This window comes from Oratosquilla oratoria, chromosome 1 (genome assembly GCF_046742065.1).
Source record: "Oratosquilla oratoria isolate Oo_2021 chromosome 1, ASM4674206v1, whole genome shotgun sequence".
NCBI lineage: Eukaryota > Metazoa > Arthropoda > Malacostraca > Stomatopoda > Squillidae > Oratosquilla > Oratosquilla oratoria.
Window position 1 is genome coordinate 134,220,694 of NC_134777.1, and position 19,897 is coordinate 134,240,590.

Consider the following 19,897-nt stretch of genomic DNA (forward strand, 5'->3'; position numbering starts at 1 on the left):
TAACTGGAGCCGGAGTCGGTATATTTTTACCGACTCCAGTGACACCGTAAATGCTTCCGACTCCGACTCCCCAGCCCTGGTTGTACCTGCATGACCCCCATACTCTGTAAACTGGCTTCATCATATTTTCTATGGTTATCAAAATTCACAGGTGAAAGAGAGAACGATCAATACAGCAGTAACTTTTTTTTTTTTTTCATGCGAGTATATGACGCAACATCATACGTCTGGCAGCTAATGCTGCCCGCGAGATTTTGGCCCAGAGTGAAGTGGTTAACATCTTTCCTCCTATCCCATATATCTGCAGTACCTCCCACAGTGCCTTCCTGTCTACCCTGTCATAAGCCTTTTCCAGATCCATAAAAGCCAAAAAAAAAAAAACATCCTTACCTTTTCCTATAGCTTTTCCACATATCTGTCCTACCACAAAAATCTGATCTACACATCCCCTACCTGTCCTAAAACCACACTGTTCCTCACCAATTACTCCCTCTTTTCCTCTCCTAATCCTCTCAATCAAGACCCTCCCATAAGCCTTCCCAACTACACTCAACAAGCTGATCCCTCTAAAACTACTACACTCACACTTGTCCCCATTTCCCACTGAAAGCGGAACTATACAGGCACTCCTCCAGTCCTCCGGCACTCTACCCTCTCTTTAACAAATATTAAATAACCTCACCAGCCAGTCCACCATAACTGTACCTCCTTTCTTCAGACATTCTGCATGGCATCCATCCAACTCAGGTGCCTTACCTGCTCACTTCATCTTTCTCTATTTCTCCTCCATTTTTCTCACTCATCACTTATTTTCTTAGCGCCTCCCACTGCAACTACCTTTCCCTCCCTATCCTCCTTCACACTTAGCAACTCCCTAAAATACTCTGCCCATGGTCTGGCAAGGTACATGAGTGAAAAAGAAGAGAAAAAGAGATGGCCATAGCAATCCTAAATGAAATTCAGGATGGAGACCAAAATGCAAGCAAAGACGTTGATGATGTGTATAGGATTGGCCACTATTCTTAGGATAGAAATCGACCCCTAAAGATAAAACTAAGATCACAAATGGAAGTAGAAGACATATTTGAAAAAGTAACTTGGCAAGGAGTGAAAAGTACAATAAGATATGGATAAAAAAAAGAAATGAGTATTGAGGAATTACAAAAAGAGAGGACATTAGAGATGAAGCAAAGGAAAAAAAAAAATGTGAAGAGAACGGAGACCAAAAGCAAGGAATTCTATTGGAGAGTGATCGAAATGAGACTGAGGAAATGGTACATCAGAATGGGCAAACCAATAACAGAATTTTTTTTTTAATAATAATAAATAAATAAATAAACAAAAAAAGAATAAATAAAAAAGGACAGGGAAAGAAACTCAAAAAAGATAGCTATAGAAAAGATCTGGGGAGGGAAAAAAAAAAAAAAAATCCACACAGAGTGCTTGATGTTTAGAACAAATTGGATGAAACAATAGTGTGTGGACACACCATACAAGAATTTAAGAACAAAGTTTATATTGCAAGATACAAAGGCAGGATTGATATCAGGAATCAATGAACTGAATGACTATCTAGAACAAGAAAAAACAGATATAATGGGGATTCTGTAGACAAAATTGAAAGGATCATTACCATCAAATAGTGTAGGCCAAGGCTTATATGATTGTTGGTACAGAAATAGAGAAACAAAGCAGGGTGGAGTGATGTTACTAACAAAGAAAGGCCAAAATGTGACAAAAATTATTGAAGGAGAGAACAATGTGGAATTGATTATGATAAGAATTGAGGATAGAGATATGAAAAATAGAAAGTATGCAGTGATTTATGTCCCACCCAAAACTCACGCATGGAATGAAAGTGAACACTCTAAAATGCTGGAAGACATAAGAAAAACACTAAATGAAATACTAAAGAAGGAAATCTGGTAATTATGGGTGATTTTAACTCGAAAGAAATATGTTGGGAAGTGATGACTGAAAGGTGAAGAAGATCACTGGAAATGACCAATGATTACACACTGACACAATGGGTCAAGGAAAACACCAGACATAGAAATAACAATAAACCCTCAAGATTGGATTTGATATTCACATCAGAACCCGAAATTGTGGATAAAATCGAATACAAGACACCAATTGGAAAAAGTGATCACATACTAATGGAACTAGAATTAAATGAAGAAGCAAATATAGAAATTAATGAAAAACACAGAAAAGGAAGACTAATGTACAACAAAACAGATTTTGAGAAACTTGGAAAATTCTTTCGAGAAGCAAATTGGAAAAAATTTAATAATGAAGAAACAAAGGTGGAAGATAAATGGACAATTTGGAAGGAAATCTATAATGAAGGTGTGGATAAGTATGAATAATAAAAAATGCAGTGAGGCAAAATACAGAGGAGATAAAGCCTGGAAAAGGTAGAGAAGAAAAAAAAAAAAAAAAAAAAAAAAAAAAAAAAAAACTGAAATGGAAAATATACACCAAACTAAGAGATGAATATGTAAAATTATGTAGGGAAGAAAAGAGAAATTATGAAAAGGACATAATAGATAAATGCAAAGATCAACCCAAACTATTTTATAGATATGTAAATGGCAAGCTAAAAAATAAACAGGAAATACACAAATTACGTCAAGGTAATAGAGAATACACAGAGGATATAGAAATGGCAGATATTATGAACAAACATTTCAAATCTGTATTCATCAAAGAGGAAAAAAATCTACAAAACTGTGATCAAAGAATTGAAGTAAGATTTCCTCCATTGAAGGAATTAACATTACTCAGAATGAAATAAGGAATCAAATACTAAAGCTTGACATTAACAAATCACATGGCCCAGACGGAAATACAAACTGGATACTGAAGGAATGTATAGACGAACTAACAGGAAAAATATACAAAATAATTTAATGCACACTCGAAGAAGGAAAACTACCAGGAGACTGGAAAAATGCCAATATAATGCCAATATATAAAGGGGGAAATAAGAAAGACCCTAACGAGTACAATAGTAGAAATTTGTGAGAGAATCATCAAAGATAGATGGACAAAATATCTGGAGGAGAATAATATACTGAACCCGAGTCAATCTGGATTCAGACAAGGAAGATTATGTACCACTAATTTAATTTGCTTCTATTCAAGATTGATAGATATACTGCAAGAAAGGGATGGCTGGGCAGACTGCATTCCTGGACCTGCAAAAGGCATTTGAAAAGTACCACACAGAAAATTACTATATAAACTGGAAACAATAGGAGGCATACATGGAAAACTATTGAATTGGATGGAGGACTTCCTACATGGAAGAAAAATGAGTGGTGCTCAGAAACAAATATTTAAAATGGGAAGAAATGAGTAGTGGCATCCCACAGGGGTCAGTACTAGCTCCGATAATGTTTGCTATACACATGTAAATGACATGGACAAAGGCAGTGAAAGTTATATGAACTGCTTTACAGATGACGCAAGATTATTAAAGAGAATAAACTCCGAAACAGACTGTGTCTCATTGCAGAGGGATCTGAACAAAGTCTCAAAGTGGAACAAAAGATGGGAGGTACAATTCAACATCAAGAAGTACAGTATAATTGAATTTGGAAAAAGCAAGAAGAGAATAACAGGACAGTATAAAATTGATGGAAAAGAAGTAAATAAAGTAAATTCTGAAAGGGACCTAGGAGTAATCATCACCAAAGACATGTCGCCAGATAAACAAATAAATAAAATAGTCGGAGAAACATACAGTTTGTTGATATCAATAAAAGTGGCCTTCAAATACCTGGATAAGGAAATGATCAAGAAAATATTACAAACACTGGTAAGGCCAAAACTAGAATATGCAGTGCTGATATGGTCACCCAGTACATAAAAGAATATAAGAAAATTAGAATACAAAGAGCAATGACAAAGTTGGTCCCATCACTTGCAAATCTGACATATGAACAAAGACTGGTCAAACTGGAATTGCCAACCCTAGAACAAAGAAGAGAACGAGGGGACCTACTAACCATCTACAGTATTAAGAAAGGAAAAGAATGCCTTGATAGAGAGGACTTATTAAAGTGGGACAGAAGAAAAACAAGAGGACATGCAATGAAACTCAAAAAGGATAACTACAGAAGAGACCTGAAAAAGAACAGCTTCCCACACAGAGTGATAAATACACATATGAATGACATAACTGATATACCTATTAAGAAAAATAAATATATGAAATAATAATAGCATACTCAATCTTCATGTATTTACCTAGTTGTATTATACGGGAAGGGAGCTATGCTCATGGTGACCCATCTTTTTATCTTTCAGCATAGCATACTCAATCTTCATGTATTTACCTAGTTGTATTATACGGGAAGGGAGCTATGCTCGTGGTGACCCATCTTTTTATCTTTCAGCATCGTTTTTTTTTTTTTTTTAATCTTGAATAGTGTTTGCACACACTGTTTTTTTGTCTAATTTGTTCCAGATATCTATCGCTCTGTGTGGGAAGCTATTTTTTTTCCAGATCTCTTCTGTAATTATCTTTTTTGAGCTTCTTTTCATGTCCTCTTGTTTTTCCATTGTCCCGTTGCAATAAATCATTCTTATCTAAGATTTCCATTCCCTTCGTAATTCTATATAGTTAGTAGGTCTCCTCTTTCCCTTCTTTGTTCCAGAGTTGGTAATTCTAATTTGGACAGTCTTTGTTCATATGTAATTTTGGGAAGAGATAGTGCCAGTTTTGTTGTTGCTCTTTGTATTCTTTCTAATTTTCTTATATTCTTTTTGGTACTGGGTGTCCATAGTGTTGCTGCGTATTTGAGTTTTGGTCTCATTAGTGTAGTAATTTTTTTTTTTATCATTTCCTCATCCAAATAGACAAATGTCACTTTTATTGACCTCAATAAATTGTAGGTTTCTCCAAATATTTTATTAATATGCTTGTCTGGTGTCATGTCTTTGCTGATCATCACTCCAAGGTCTTTTTCAGAGTTTACTTTTTTTACCTCTTCTTCACCAATTTTATAATCCCTCGATATTCTGTTTTTACTTTTTCCAAATTCTATTATACTACATTTCTTGATATTGACTTTCACTTTCCACTTTTGAGTCCATTTCCAGATCTTGTCCAAGTCTTGTTGTAATAAGTTGCAATCCTCTTCCATTCTTACTTTTAGTATTTTTGCGTCATCTGCAAAGAAATTCATATAACACTACTCCTTCATCCATGTCATTTATGTATATGGCAAACATGATCGGGGCCAGTACTGATTTACTATTGATGTAGTCCTGATAATGTAATTCCTGACAGATGAAAAATCAATATCTTTAGGTCATCCCTTGCATCATCCCTATATGAAAAAAATCATGGTTTATATACATATTTTTTCAATTTCATTAATAATTATTAGTTTCTTACTTATCAATTTTAAAGTTAATTATGCATCTAGAGGCCAGTTACCTACAAATGAGAACACCATCAGGTCAAAATACAATCAATCAACCTGATGTTCCAGTTCTTTCCTGTAGGAGACACACAGCTCTCATGTAACCAGCAATGGCTACCAGACAGCTGCCTTGATCACTCATAGAAGAAATAATGAGTTGTTAACTAGGAATAGTTTGTGTGAGATAGTGTAGTTAAGGTATGGTCAGTGTCATCTGTGTAATGGTTCCATCTTGGGTAATTTGATTCTCAGACCAGGTCTATTCTGTGCTACTGTCTTTGGGCTGGATGGTGTCCTGAATCCAATCATGTTAGTAGTTCTTGCTTCTCTTGGGAGAAAATTTTCTGTGGAGCTGATGAATCCCCAGAGAAATAAGGTTGTGTCCTGCCTGCCTGCAGTCTCTCCACCAGTAGGAAACAAAAGAGGAAATCTCTGTCTCACCAAGCTTGGTGCTGCCTCCACAAGAGGACTTTCCAACCCCACTTCCACAAGGACACACAGCCCCAAGGGGACAGTACCTGGTCTCTGGGTGAGTTCAGGAAAAAATACAGTACATGCAAAACAAAAACCCAAGAATTGCACCTGGTCTCTCTTGTAAGAGACCCACAGCCCCTGGGTAACTGGTAACTGCCTCTGGTTTGTCCTAGATGTTACTCAAGGAAGTGATGTGTTAATCTCTGGATAGAGTGAGATCAAGGCAGCATCTTTTGTATGGTGGTTGCATCTGGGGCAACTTGTGCCTGTGGTTAGGCCAATTCTCTGTTGATACTGCTTCAATATTGGGTGGGAGCCTGAATGCAGTCAAGCTAATATAATTCTTGTCATGGGAATGACTTCTTGGCAAGGCTAACATCTAGGGGTCTGGAGGAGTAGTGCCCTAATAATAATATCAGATATCAGATTATATGAAATAATTCAGTGCAGTCAACCCTTTTGGAACTTAAGTGACACCCTTAGGGATCAGTCACACAGTATTTTATATCTGGAGACAAATTTCCACTCAAAGAAGAATGATGAGCTATATTTAATTTCTACTATCTCTCATTTCCAATACCCTCCTTCATCACTCTATAACTCTATAACTCCACCTCATTTTTCTTAAGCACTCTATGGTATGGGACAAAAATACAAATACCATGTTCCCCAGTAAATCATAAAAAGTCAATAAATGGGGCATGAAGATTAGGGATTCTTCTTACATATTTTTTCTACCTAATGTCAATGCAAAATATATGCTCTGACACAGCCACCCACTTACAAGGGAGATTAAGGCCATGTGTGTAAACAAAATTTAAAATGAACAAAGTTCCATGTGATCAATATGTATGATAAGAGCATATCTTAAAAAAAAAAAAAAAAAAAAAAAAAAAAAAAAAAAAATTATTGTACCTTTATGTCTATCACACCACATGACAACCATACCAACAACACTGAACAAAAAGTTCACTCCCCTATTATATTGTTTTGACAATCATCCAGTCAAAGTTAACTTTGTTTACCATGAATAATACCCACCCTAGAGAGAAAGAGGGCCTAGTTTATTTGCTGTATTTGGATTCACACTATGCATAACACAAAATTTGCATACATGGAGAGACTGCTGTACTATAGTACACCAGTTCATCATATAGATCTCCTTGATGTGAATACACATAAATGCAATGAACCCATGTCACAAAATCCCCATCTTCTGAGTACACATTTCATAGTTATACAAATTGTGTGGGGTGGAAGATGCGACAAGATGTACTCACTTCATGCCTGCCAGTTGATGAATAGCATTCATGCTGCACACCAAGTCTGTATCACATTAAGAGTCAAAGTGCAAGGTCGTCTTCACATTCCACCTGCACTGACTTTTACATCTTATGTTTTGACCAACAATGAGGTGGATGGACAGGATGAAGGGGGGCTTAGATGTACAAGTGATTGTAAATGGAATGGAAACAATGTGGCCCAGAGAGATTTCTTGTTATCTGTCTGTACATTTCTTGAATAGATGAGAATGGGGAGAGGGATAGCCATGTAATGAAGCTACAGGGCCAAACCAGCTTTGACTATTGGGCCTTACTGTGGAGGCTGTGTCTTGCTGCAATTTTTCCAGCCTGAGCAGTGTAACAGGGGATAGGGATGACCCTTCATCCACAAGAACCTGATATGGGAGGGACAACAACAAAAGGGTTTTTGGATGGGTATGGGATGGTTGCATGCTTAGACTTGGCCATGTCCTTATATAATGTATGTATGTGCTTTGATTTTTCCACCATGACACTTAAACATCCCTTGTACAGTGCAAAAGAGAAAACCATCTCCCTGATGTCATCTTCAAAATTCATGAATACCATCGCCTCCATCTGGAGGTGCAGCCCTGTACTCAGTACTCAGATTGGGCCCAGGATCTCTATCAACTTCTAAAGTATTTCCTCCACCTTTTCACAAAAAGTGAGTTGACCACAGGTAACTTCTCACCTCCTCCTAATTCTATGAACCAGTGACACAAAACTGATTCCACACTGATACAACACAGACAACAGTCTACGTTTTCTTCCCAGACAGATCTATGGGAAAGCTCAAGGACTATTGCCAGTCACTGTGAGGCTTTGGGTTTTCAGTCAATGAAACTTAATGTAACAGTTATGATTATACATATAACTAAACAGATCTCACTCAACAATAGACTAATGTCTATTATAATTTCTAGCATCAGCCCACTTTACAGGAACACTGCTGTATCTGTAAAGCCACTTACTGATTTCCAAGGGCATCAAGTTCAGATCTTAACACCCAAGGCCCAATTGACAGACTGAGTGCTAGCCCACAAGCCTACACCTCCAACACAGGTGAGGAATGACAAGCAGCTAGCATTTCCAACTCTTGAAGACCAGTGGCACCACATGCATGTCTCCAGTTGCCACCAGTGGTGTCTCTAACAAGCACAATATGTAAAACACTTGAAAAAATAAGGATAATGGGGAGGTCATTTAGGAAGAAAAAGATTATACACATATATATGTGCAAACAAAATAAAATAAACTAGTACATAATAATATACTGAAAAAAAAAAATGAAAACAAATGGGTAGACTACAATCATGCGGGAATCATAAAAGTACTTGATAAAATGCAACACTGGAGGCTACTGTGGCAGGTGTAAAGGGTGAAATCACATATAAACTGCCATAGTGGATGGGTCATTTCTTATTAGGGAAGAAAATGGGATAAATAATTCTGGCAGTGCATTCAAGAGTGGAGAGAGATACCGTGCAGACCCATAGGGATTTTAGTATTGGTATCAGTCATAGTTATCCTTTACATAAATTATTCTACAAAAACATATAAAATATAAATTTGTATGTGTCATCAAACTACAAATATAACATGACTAATGGGTCAAAAAAATTCTATCTTACCTGAGCAAAACCTATGAATATCCCAAAAATGACAATTACGATCTATTTTTGACTTGCTCTCTTACTCCATCCCTCTAGGTTGCTTTCTATGACATGCACGAGACATAGTTCCTACTACAGGAGCAGTGAAAAATGAAGAGGTGGAGATTTTGGAGTGGTAGAAAATAGTTTCATATGGGGCAGTGAAAGTAAAAGAAGTTGTTCAACATTCCTCTATGAAAGGATATTTGCCCCTGACAAGGATGAAGGCTGTGCTCTAATCCATTAAGGTGTCCCTAAAGTATTGACTACAGATAACTAAGCAGTCAATATCCCAATATGGGGGACACGGAGATATTTCATCCCAAGGATGATGAGAAAGGGGAGGGTTAAAAGAGTTAAATGGGTTTTATTTTGCAGGTTGTGGGCCTGTTTTTTACTTTGTCACCCCTTGTTCTTGAAGAGAGAGATGATGGTGGCATTCCTGAGTTCTTTGGGTATCTCTTCATCTTCCCAGATGTTGGTAAGGAGGGAGAAGAAGGATTTCAGGGCAACGGGTCCAACTGACTTAAAGATTTCAGCTGGGATCCCATCCATACCAGGGGCCTTGCCTGAATTGGTCTGGCTAATGGCCTTCATAACTTCTTCCATCATTGGTGGAAGGTTGAGGCAGTGGACTGTGGGTTTCTGGGTGATGAGGTCGAGGGCATGAGATTCTACTGTTGATGGCCGGTTAAGAAGAGTGCAGAAATGCTCCCTCCATCGCGCGTTGATGCTTCCCTTCTCTTTCAGTAGGGAGGAACCGTCTTTATGGCACTGTAGAACATTTTGGAGTTCTGGGTGTCAGTGTATCTTTGGACCTCCTCTGCTTTGTCCTCCCACCACTTGTCCTGCATCTTTCGGAGCGTTGCCTGGGCCTGTCTCTGGAGGTGCTTAAAGTGATCATGCTTGGAGGTGGAGGAAGGGTCATTCTGCCATTCAATAAAGGCCTTCTGTTTGTTGTCGAGGAGTGACTTTATGGTTTCATCATTCTCATCAAACCAGTCTTGATGGATTCTCTTCCTGGGACCAATGGTGGCCCTGGCTGACTCCGTCACCAGAGACTTGAACTGCTCCCATTGTTGTGTCGGGCAGCCAGTCAAGGGTCCGTGAGTAATTAGTCGGTCGTCCAGGTCATCCGCAAATTCATTACGTTGCTGGGAGTTCTTAAGTTGAGCGACGTTGTATGCTGGCTTGATGGTTTTCGGCACTTTACAGTGTGGTGGGATGATGTGCAGTGATAGTGTACATCTGACTAGACGATGGTCTGTCCAGCATTCTGCACCGCGCATTGCTCGTGATCTTTACATCGCGGATGTCTCTCTGGCGGCAGATGACGAAGTCAATCAAATGCCACTGCCTAGATCTGGGATGTAACCAGGTCGTCTTATACTTGTCTGCCTGTCTAATCATGGTGTTCATAATAGCAAGTTGGTTTTCAGCGCACATGCTCAGGAGGATTAGGCCGTTGGAGTTTAACCTTCCTATCCCATGTAGTCCCAGCACACCATTCCAGTTGTTGTAATTCGCTCCAACTCTGGCGTTGAAGTCACCCAGCAGAAAGAGTTTGTCGCTAGGGGGGATGTCTTTCACGAAGGTGTTGAGCTCTTCATAGAAGGCTTCTTTCGCTTCGTCGCTACTTGTAAGGGTGGGGGCGTAAGCGCTGATGATCGTGGCATGTCGGGAACGGTCAAGAGAGAAGCGAATCTTCATCAGCCGTTCGTTAATAGATGTTGGAAGGTCGGGTAACTGTTTGAGGAGTGAGGTTTTGATGGCAAGTCCTACTCCATGTATGCTGTCTTCGTCTTTGCTCTTGCCTTTCCAAAAGAAAGTGTAACCACCTTTCTGTTCTGCAACTGATCCCTCCTCAGGAAGTCTGGTTTCACTGAGGGCTGCCATGTCGATGCGGTAGCGGGCCAGTTCTCTTGCGATGAGGGCTGTTCTCCTCTCAGGCCTTGGGGAGTTTTCTCTATCCATGAGGGTGTGCACGTTCCATGTGCCAAGTATTAGGTTCTTTCTTCTTTGTTTTCGACCGCTTAAAGGGCAAACTGCCAGTCGCGGTATACTGGCCAGTTTATAAGGACAAGTTTTGGTTGGGACACCTTTTCTAGTCCCTTCCCTCGTATGAGGGTGCGCAGTACTACCCTAAAAAGGCTGCTCAGTCGCCTGGGGGAACACCGAACTTCACTGTTGTCCCGGGGTCAGAAGAAGAGTGACTATTGCCGCCAGGCCGCCTACCTGCAGGGTTCTGACTACAACTTCCAGTGGTCGCCTCCACCTGTTGCTTCGCCCATTCCCCATCGCCGCAGGGCTTTTGATGAAAGGATTGAGGGGGGAGGGGGAGGAGAGGGTGCCACCTGAGAGGAAACACCTGTGCGGGAATGGTTTTAAGTGGGAAAGTCATTGCACAGGGGCAATCCCACTCTCTTGGCCTCGGGAACCAGGGTCCGGTGGTACGGAGGCCGTCACAACCAGGGGCTCCTTTAGCTGCAGTGGATGACCATGATGCCTTCTGTGCCTTGCCGTGCTCTCAATGTTCCACGACGCCTGCAGTCGCCGCCTTAATGACCGTTGCTATATACATTAATGATGTGGATAAAGGAATTGAAAGTTATATGATCTTCTTTGCAGACAATACAAAATTGTTGAAAAAAGTGAACACTAGAAGATAGTGAGTTGCTACAGAGTGATCTCAATAAAGTATGGGAATGGAGTAGGAAGTGGGAAATGGAATTCAATATCAAGAAGTGTAGTATAATGGAATTTGGAAAAAGCAGAAAAAGAATAGTGGGATCATATAAATTGGGAGAGGAAGAAATAAAAAATGTAGAAAATGAGAAGGACCTGGAAGTCATTATTATGAATAATATGTCCCCTGAGAAACATGTAAACAAAATTTTTGGAGAAACATACAATTTAACAAGAACAATCAAAGTGGCATTTACATACCTGGACAAAGAAATGGTGAAGAAAATACTGGTCACTTTGATAAGACCAAGATTGGAGTATGCAGCAATGACATGGTCACCAAGTACAAAAAAAAATGTATAACAAAACTTGAAAGAATACAAAGAGCAATTACAAAATTGGCACCAACACTCTCAGAACTATCATATGAGTAGAGACTAGCAAAACCTGAACTACAGACATTAGAGCAAAGAAGAGAGAGAGGAGACTTGATAACTATTTATAGATACAAAAGGACACGAAAAGAAAATCAAGAAAGACAATTATAGAAGAGACCTAAAAAAAGAACAGCTTTCCCCACAGGGTAATAGACATTTGGAACAAGTTAGATGAGAATGTGGTGTGTGCAAAAATGATACATGGATTTAAAAACAGTCTAGATAAAACGAGATATGAAGACGGGACACCACGAACATAGCTCTGCTTCCCATAAAATACAACTAGGTAAATACAAAAAACATATACCATATGTTTCTTATTTTATTTTCATCATAATAATAGGTTAGGTAGGATGATGTCTACATTAAATTATTACAATAACCAAGAATATGTTGAGCGTGTTTAATTATACTACGTATATGAAATTAAATAAAAAATCAAAAGTGCATTAGCTTGTCTCACTTGTTTTCGCAGAACCCTTGGGGACCTTTTGCGGAACCTTAGGGTTCTGGGGAACCCTGGTTGAGAAACACTGGTCTATGGGTTTAGAGTATGAAGGGCAAATGTAATTGTTGGTCTCTATGTTCCTTGCTAACAGAAGTGAGAGCAGGTACCAGAGTAGTGACCTCCCCTTGTAGAAAATGTAGGAATGGAAAACAGGAGTTGTGTGGGAGAATGAATAGTGACTCTCTGGCCCAGTCTAGAAACCATGGGCTGGCCCCATGAGGTCGCATCTTCTTAAGGAGATGGGAAATGAGTGTTGAGTCCATTTGGCACCAGCAGTGGGGGTTGGATGTCAGCCTTCCTTTTTTTTTTAAGGATTCCCTCTCCTCCCATCTCAGTACTCGGTGCAGCTGCATGAAAGCTTGGCACATGCAGCACCCAGCACACTATCAGTTAGGGGTACTCTCATGTACTCAACCACAGTAATTGAATACTGCTCTCCATATACTCTAATCATGACAATTGATTTTCTATAATTGGCATCTCAGTGTTGAGTGGAATCACCAGAGTATGACAATATTGTCTTCTGATAGCAGTAGTTTTAATCCCATTTTCTCTTTAATGACAAACATCCAATTTTTATAATAATTTTCATGTCCTCATCAGTTCCACATATAAATTCCATCTTTTTCATTGATGAAGTCTTCCTGTCTCCCAAATGCCAAAATTGTTTGTATTCTTGGTGCTGTCTGATCTAAAGTAGATGTTTCCCTTGAGGCTTCCTGTATAGCAGTGTGCTGCATTTTTTTTTTACAGAAAGTAAAACCTCAGGAATCAATGATAATTACCTACTTGTGGTGGTCCTCCAAAATGATGCACAGCAGATTTGCACATTTTCAAAACCCATCAACCCCCAAGGGATTGACACTTTGTCTCTGGACAGGGCCCACGGTCTGTCTCCCCATCAATTACAAATGTATTTCTTATACCTTTTCACACATGAAGAACTTACAACTACCAACTGCTTATTTCCTCCTACTACTTTCAGCTGGCAAAAAAGAAACAGTTACATAGTGCAACAAAGACAACTGTCCAAACGTTATTTTTTCACAGAAAAATCTGTGGGAGACCCTTAAGAATGATGCCAGCCACTGTGGGGCTGCATGTTTCCAGTTAGTAATGTGAAGCAACAACTATTAAAATTTAAAGAGTTTTGAATCCAATCAATCCCACAGCCTTCAAGTAACTGGCAACAGCCTCCAGGAGGGTCCATAAGTCACTGAGGGAAGATATATTGTGTTGCTGTCTAGGGATTGTTATTGTGGGGCACTGGAGTATGAGGTGTTATGGGTCTTCTGTGTGGTGGTTGCTTTTGGGGCAATTTGAATATGTAGCCAAACCTATTCTGTATTGGCACAATTTCAATTCTGCATGGTGTCCTAAATGTATGTGTGCCAATGTGGTTCCTACCTGATGTGTGAAGGTTTTTCTGTGGGGACTATATTTGGAAGGGTGTTGGTGGAGTACTGAGTTTGGTGGTCTGTCTACAAGAGATTGTTTAGTGATCTGAATGTGGATTTTTTTTTCTTATTCATATATACATTAGTTTTTTACATTCTATTGCTGGTGCTTAAGAGATAAGATGGGTGTGTGATGTTAATGGTTCTGGTGTAGAACTGTGTTTCTGTCATTTTCATGTGATGTTCTATTAAGGGTATTTTTCTTTATGTATACAGGTGTCCGATTGGGGTGGTTTTGGTGCTTCCTGCTATTCCCCAGTGTTCCATGCTGTCATGATTATAAGTTGTTTGTGTTCATCTTGCTGACTACTGGGAACCATTCATATTGGGAACCAACAATATTCATAAACATGAAAATTACCACTTGATTTAATCATGCCAGTGTCACAATTTCTACCCTAGTTTCTGCTAGGGGATTCCCTTTGTAAACACTCAGCTCTCAATTTAATGGTCTCTCATTCAACAGATTTCAAAAGCATCCAACACAATACAGTGACTTAGAATAAATTTCAGTTTCCCACATGATCATGGCATATCAAGATCCCTTCTTCACAATTCTTGGACATTCTGACTTTAATTCTACAGCAATTATGTTGAATTTATTATATTTCTTGACCCAATGCCACCCCTCCCTTGCCCATTAAATCCATGGTTGGGTGTACAGTAGAACCTCAGTTCTTGAACATCTCAAAAGCCAAACAAATTAGTTCTTAAAAAAAAAAAAAAAAAAAAAAAAAAAATATCTTTGTTCCATTTGTCGCCTAAAATTTTGGTTCTCGACCAATTTGAACAAAGAAAAATATTCATAAATGGGGTGAAATTGAAAGTTTTGTGGAAAAAATACCAGTAAAATTGTTTTGGTCCTTGACCAAATCTGTTCTAGAACAGTTTTTGAGAATGGACTGTGGTCGAGATCCAAGGTTCTATTGTATTTGAGTGAAGGGACTCTTGCCCTAGCACACTAATGATTGATACACTGTCTAATTTATGTATGCCACTGCAATTGGTGGTGTTGACTGGTGATAGTGATGATTCTACTGACTGGTGCCAACAATGCAAACTGGTGATGCTGATGTGGACTCTGGGGATGCTAACACCTAATTATACTGCTTCTACCTCTAGTGACACTGATGCTAGCACTGGTAAAAATGTTATTGGCTACAGTGATGCTGGATGTTTGTACCTGCTGCTGGAATCTAGTGCTGGTGCAGGGGGATGCTGGTTTGTGATGCCAGTAATGGCTCTAGCTAAACTTGGGTAGACTCTGGTGAATCAGATGCTTGTTCTTATTATAAATATTGGATAATAGTTAATTGTTGTGACTTGTTTGCTTTTGTAATCTGGACATGGGTCCTTGTGATAATGTTGCTGTTGTTTGGTATGCTGAATGATACTATGCTGAAGCTAATTTGGTTGTGTTCATGTTAACACTGCTATATGTGACCTACACTGCAATTTACTCACATTCATACAATACAAACAACCATTCAAAATTTCTTCCCTGAATGATCTATGAGAGGGCCCACAGACCTTTTCCAGTTACGGTGGAAGTATGAGTTTCCAGTCAAAGAAACAAAGCAACATTTATAATCATTAGTTTCTTATACTGGTGATAATGTGTATGTTGTGCTTTGTGATGTTTTTGGCTAAGGGTGTGTCCAAGTTGAGGTCCTGTTTGTGTACTGTTTGATGCTGGTGAGGTGATAGGGACAACCTTTCACCCATATGGAGCAGGTGGAGGATGGAAGGAATGATGAATGGGTATTGTGTATGCTTTGATTGCCACTCCCCCCTTATAATAATGAGAAGGCCCTTTGGTATGTATGTATGTATGTATGTATGTATGTATGTATGTATATATATATATATATATATATATATATGTATATATATATATATATATATATATATATATATATATATATACATAAGTAAAAAGCATTAAGCGGGTCCATGAGCAGCAGCGCATGGGTAAGGGCCTTGGTTTGTTAATATGCTATCAACTTATGGATGTGGGAGGGCAGGCACTGGCATGCTGTTCTCAGCATATAAAATTATGAATGTATATGATGGAGGAAAGCTGGGGTAGTCTATTTAGATAAAATGAAAGAACATTGGGTCCATTCTGGAGACCAGGTACCCTTTGGGGTGACTTCCGAGCTGCTTTGGCGAATTGTCTCTATGCCACTATAAGTAGGTACAGCTCCTTGACACCAAAGACCTATACAGACAAGCCTGTTATTGCAGCCTGTTATACTCTACAATCACCTGCCACCTGTGGGAATCTTTGAAGACCTTATGGCCATGGGTATATTTTTTTCTGATACTCTAGCACAGTTCACCTTTAAGGAGTACAATGTGAAGGTGCTGGACTGGCTGTGAGTGTCTCTTGTTTCAACAAGGCAATAGGTTAGCATCACTGAATGCAAACATATATTCACATGACAACTTACTACTAGTATTTATCTTTGCCTGTCCAAGGATTTGAACTCAGGTATTTCATGGATGAAACAGGCACAATACCATCAACCTGTCTAGGACTCCTCAGGCAATAAATACAACACAAAAGAAATATATATTTGTGCAGGAGACAATACAAGTAAATTAGCTCCCTCCCATATAACCAATTACTACAAAGAAGTACAGCTTCCTGAAGAAAGTAACTGACAATTGAGCTCATGTGACCAGCACTTTATAGTGCACATTTGTACTTTGTAGTGTACATTTGCACGTTGTTGGTCATAACCAGTACTTCTATCCTATGGGACATTACTGTGCCAAAGTCATAGAGGCAGTAAAGGAGATATAATGCAGGTATCAGACAGGTATGAAGAGATGATTATGCTGACAGCATTACTGTTGGTCATAACCAGTACTTCTATCCTATGGGACATTACTGTGCCAAAGTCATAGAGGCAGTAAAGGAGATATAATGCAGGTATCAGACAGGTATGAAGAGATGATTATGCTGACAGCACTATGTGAGGCAGATACATGGAACATAAAAGAGGAAGAATTTAAATATGTTTGAGATGAAATGCCTGAGAAGTATGGTAATGGTTACTAGGCTGGTTAGAGTGAGAAATTATGTGAGGAGGAGAGCGGGGGTGGAAAGGGAGTTGGGAGATAGGGTTTATGAAAGAGTACTGGGATAGTTTGGACACATGGAAAGAATGAGTGAAGAAAGATTGGTAAAAGAGGTGTGGCAGGCAGAGATGGAGGGAGTGAATATGAGGGGAAAATCAAGGATGTGATGGATGGATGGGGTAAAAGGGGCATTGGGAAAGAGGGGATGTCTGTTGAGGAAGGAAGGGAGAAGACAGAAGATAGGGGTAAGTGGAGAATGGTGGTGTATGGATGATGTTGTGATGCATGAGAGTGTATGGGGGATGGGGGATATGGGAGTATGTGTGAATATTTTGATGTTGCCCAAAGGGATTTCTCCCCATCATCTCTTTTCTGCACGAGGGGATGGGCAGAGGGGGGGGTTGCCAATTAAATGAAGCGGCCTTGTCGTGGAGCCAAGAAAAGAGGGAGGGAGGGGTGGTGGAGTGGAGTATGTGGGGACAATATGGACGGTAATGGATTTATGCCTTTGACTTTGGCTACCTCTCTTGTCAGGGGGAAACAGCCCTTGGTATATGTACATATGTATTAGACAGGTGGTTATCAGAAGCCTGCCCCAAGAGCCATGCAGTCTAATCAAAACCTTCACCCTACGCACTGCTGGGAATTGGAAAGAAGAGCATGATTTCAGCCCAAAACTAAGTACATGTGACACCAACATTTTTTTTTTTTTGTTATACCACCAGAAGTAGACCAGTGGCTACAATAAGCATTCCTTTTTAGAGGAGATCAAGTAACTCTAAATGAGTTATTGATAAATCAGTCACATTTCAAGGAGTCTCTTCTAATACCAAACCAAAGCAGGGGAGGGGGGAAGTCCAGCTGGGCTAGTTGGTATTGGGCTGACTGAGGGGGCCTCCTCTGCTTTCTTACAAAGATCTTGAATATTACTATCTGCCAAAACTATTTGGAAATTGGGATCGTGTTATTGGATATGACGCTTTAATTTGTGTGTTAGACATATAGTGCAACGGTCAATAGTCCATGTGTACATTCCCCCCCACCCAAAAACCCCGGTTTCCCACATTTCCCCCCCAGATCGTTCGGGAGGAGAGGTAGGCCAAAGTGCATTACTTTAACAATTAATATCTATAAAACTACGCACTTGCGAAGGAAATGAAGTACACCATGGTTCATATCACAACATTTATCACTAGAAACACATGAGCCATATATCAACTTGTACCCTTGTGTGAATATATAAATTGTCCCCTTATTCATTATATATATAATGAATTCTATATGAATTCTAAGTATATTATTTACACTACATATATATTTATATGCCTTATAACTTAACAAAAAATTCCTCATAAGCAGTTTGCATTTCTCATCTTAGCCAATATATCCACTTTAGCATGACCTTGTTTAGAGTACTACATAATTTAAATCAATGCAAGAGAAACTCCTCACCAAACCCATCTCAATTGCACTGTCTTGTATTAAATTCCCCCACAACATACATTTGTTGCCACATTCTCAACTGTCAATCTCATTTAATTTAGATGAATCACTTGTAATTAAAGGGCTAAAACCAATGTATGACAATGCTGGTAATTAAACTATAAGACTATTCCAGTTATATGAAGGGACAGACCCAAGAGAATGATCACATCCTGTAAAATATAAATTAACTCATATTTTATAGGATTCTAACATTTATTTGATCAAAATAACCCACAAAAATAGTTTAGTTTAAACTTATTTGGGAAATACTACAAATAACCTGTTTATTTGAGGATTTTTTTTTGTTTTGTTTTTCAACATTGGTCCCTTTCTCAACTTTAGTGAAATTCGAATCATCCCATGCACCTACAAAATACATTAATTATATCCATGGCTATACTATCCTGGCAAATGAAATTTGACTGGTGTGTAGAAAAACATATTTGAATTAGACTTTAAGTCATAAATACGCGGCCCAGTATTGCTACTTTTTGTAACCTCAACGACAATTTTGTCATTCATCACGTCCAACTATCAATACCAAACTATGAACTACCTTATCGCTGATACCTATACTAATGTTATCAACTTTATAATGATTATGAACTTTGTTTTCTTAGACACAAACTTAATTATTCTAAACGTAAGTCTAATACATTTTACGTGTCGTCAATGTCATACCCTGGGAAAACTCTCCCCCTCTCGACAACTACTGACGACGAAGACGAAGTCGGGAAATCGTTCGCTTGAATACAGACACATTTTTTCCGTCGGTTAAACCCCTATTGAAACATATTTCTAAAATACATTTTATCATTAAAACACTAATGAATACTTACTATTGCTTTCAAGGCTTATTTCATTTTCTCAAGAGGCCAAACACTATTGAAACCATTGAGAAATACGGTTTGTTTACCTAGCCGGCTGATCGGACTCTTTCTGCTATCGATGATCACAAAGGCGAAACAACTGAAGTATGGGATGCGCAAGCAGACTCAAAACATGCGCCAAAATTGATTACTTGTCATCCTTTTTTTTCCTTCCTCTTGTCTTTTTCTTTATATCATCATACTCCTTTTACATATTCTACTAAATCAGTTGTGATATATACAAATGCTCATATTATAACGAACACTAATATGAATGAAATCACGTGCACATGAAAAATTACGGAAGTATACGAACTAAAGTGACAAGTAGTTTCATACTGATGTCCATCTCACTAAATCGGAACCCGCTTATAATGGCAACAATGCCTACTTATGCTACGTGTAATTCATCTATGCACTCCAAAATACAATATCATACGTGTCAGTCGTTATGTTCTTCAAGACACTACTAAATTTGGACCAAAATTATAATATCGTAAA

At 38.8% G+C, this 19,897-nt stretch overlaps 1 protein-coding gene across 1 annotated transcript in view; it reads right to left on the reverse strand.

Moving 5' to 3' along the window:
• The window catches only part of Chi (LIM domain-binding protein 2 Chi), a 499,269-nt gene extending 479,752 nt beyond the window's left edge, over positions 1-19,517 (reverse strand). Inside the window, exon 1 of the mRNA XM_076188440.1 lies at positions 19,367-19,517. The gene's annotated coding sequence lies outside the window, so the exon portion shown is untranslated. The remainder of the gene's footprint in view (positions 1-19,366) is intronic.
• Between the last annotated feature and the right edge of the window lie 380 nt (positions 19,518-19,897).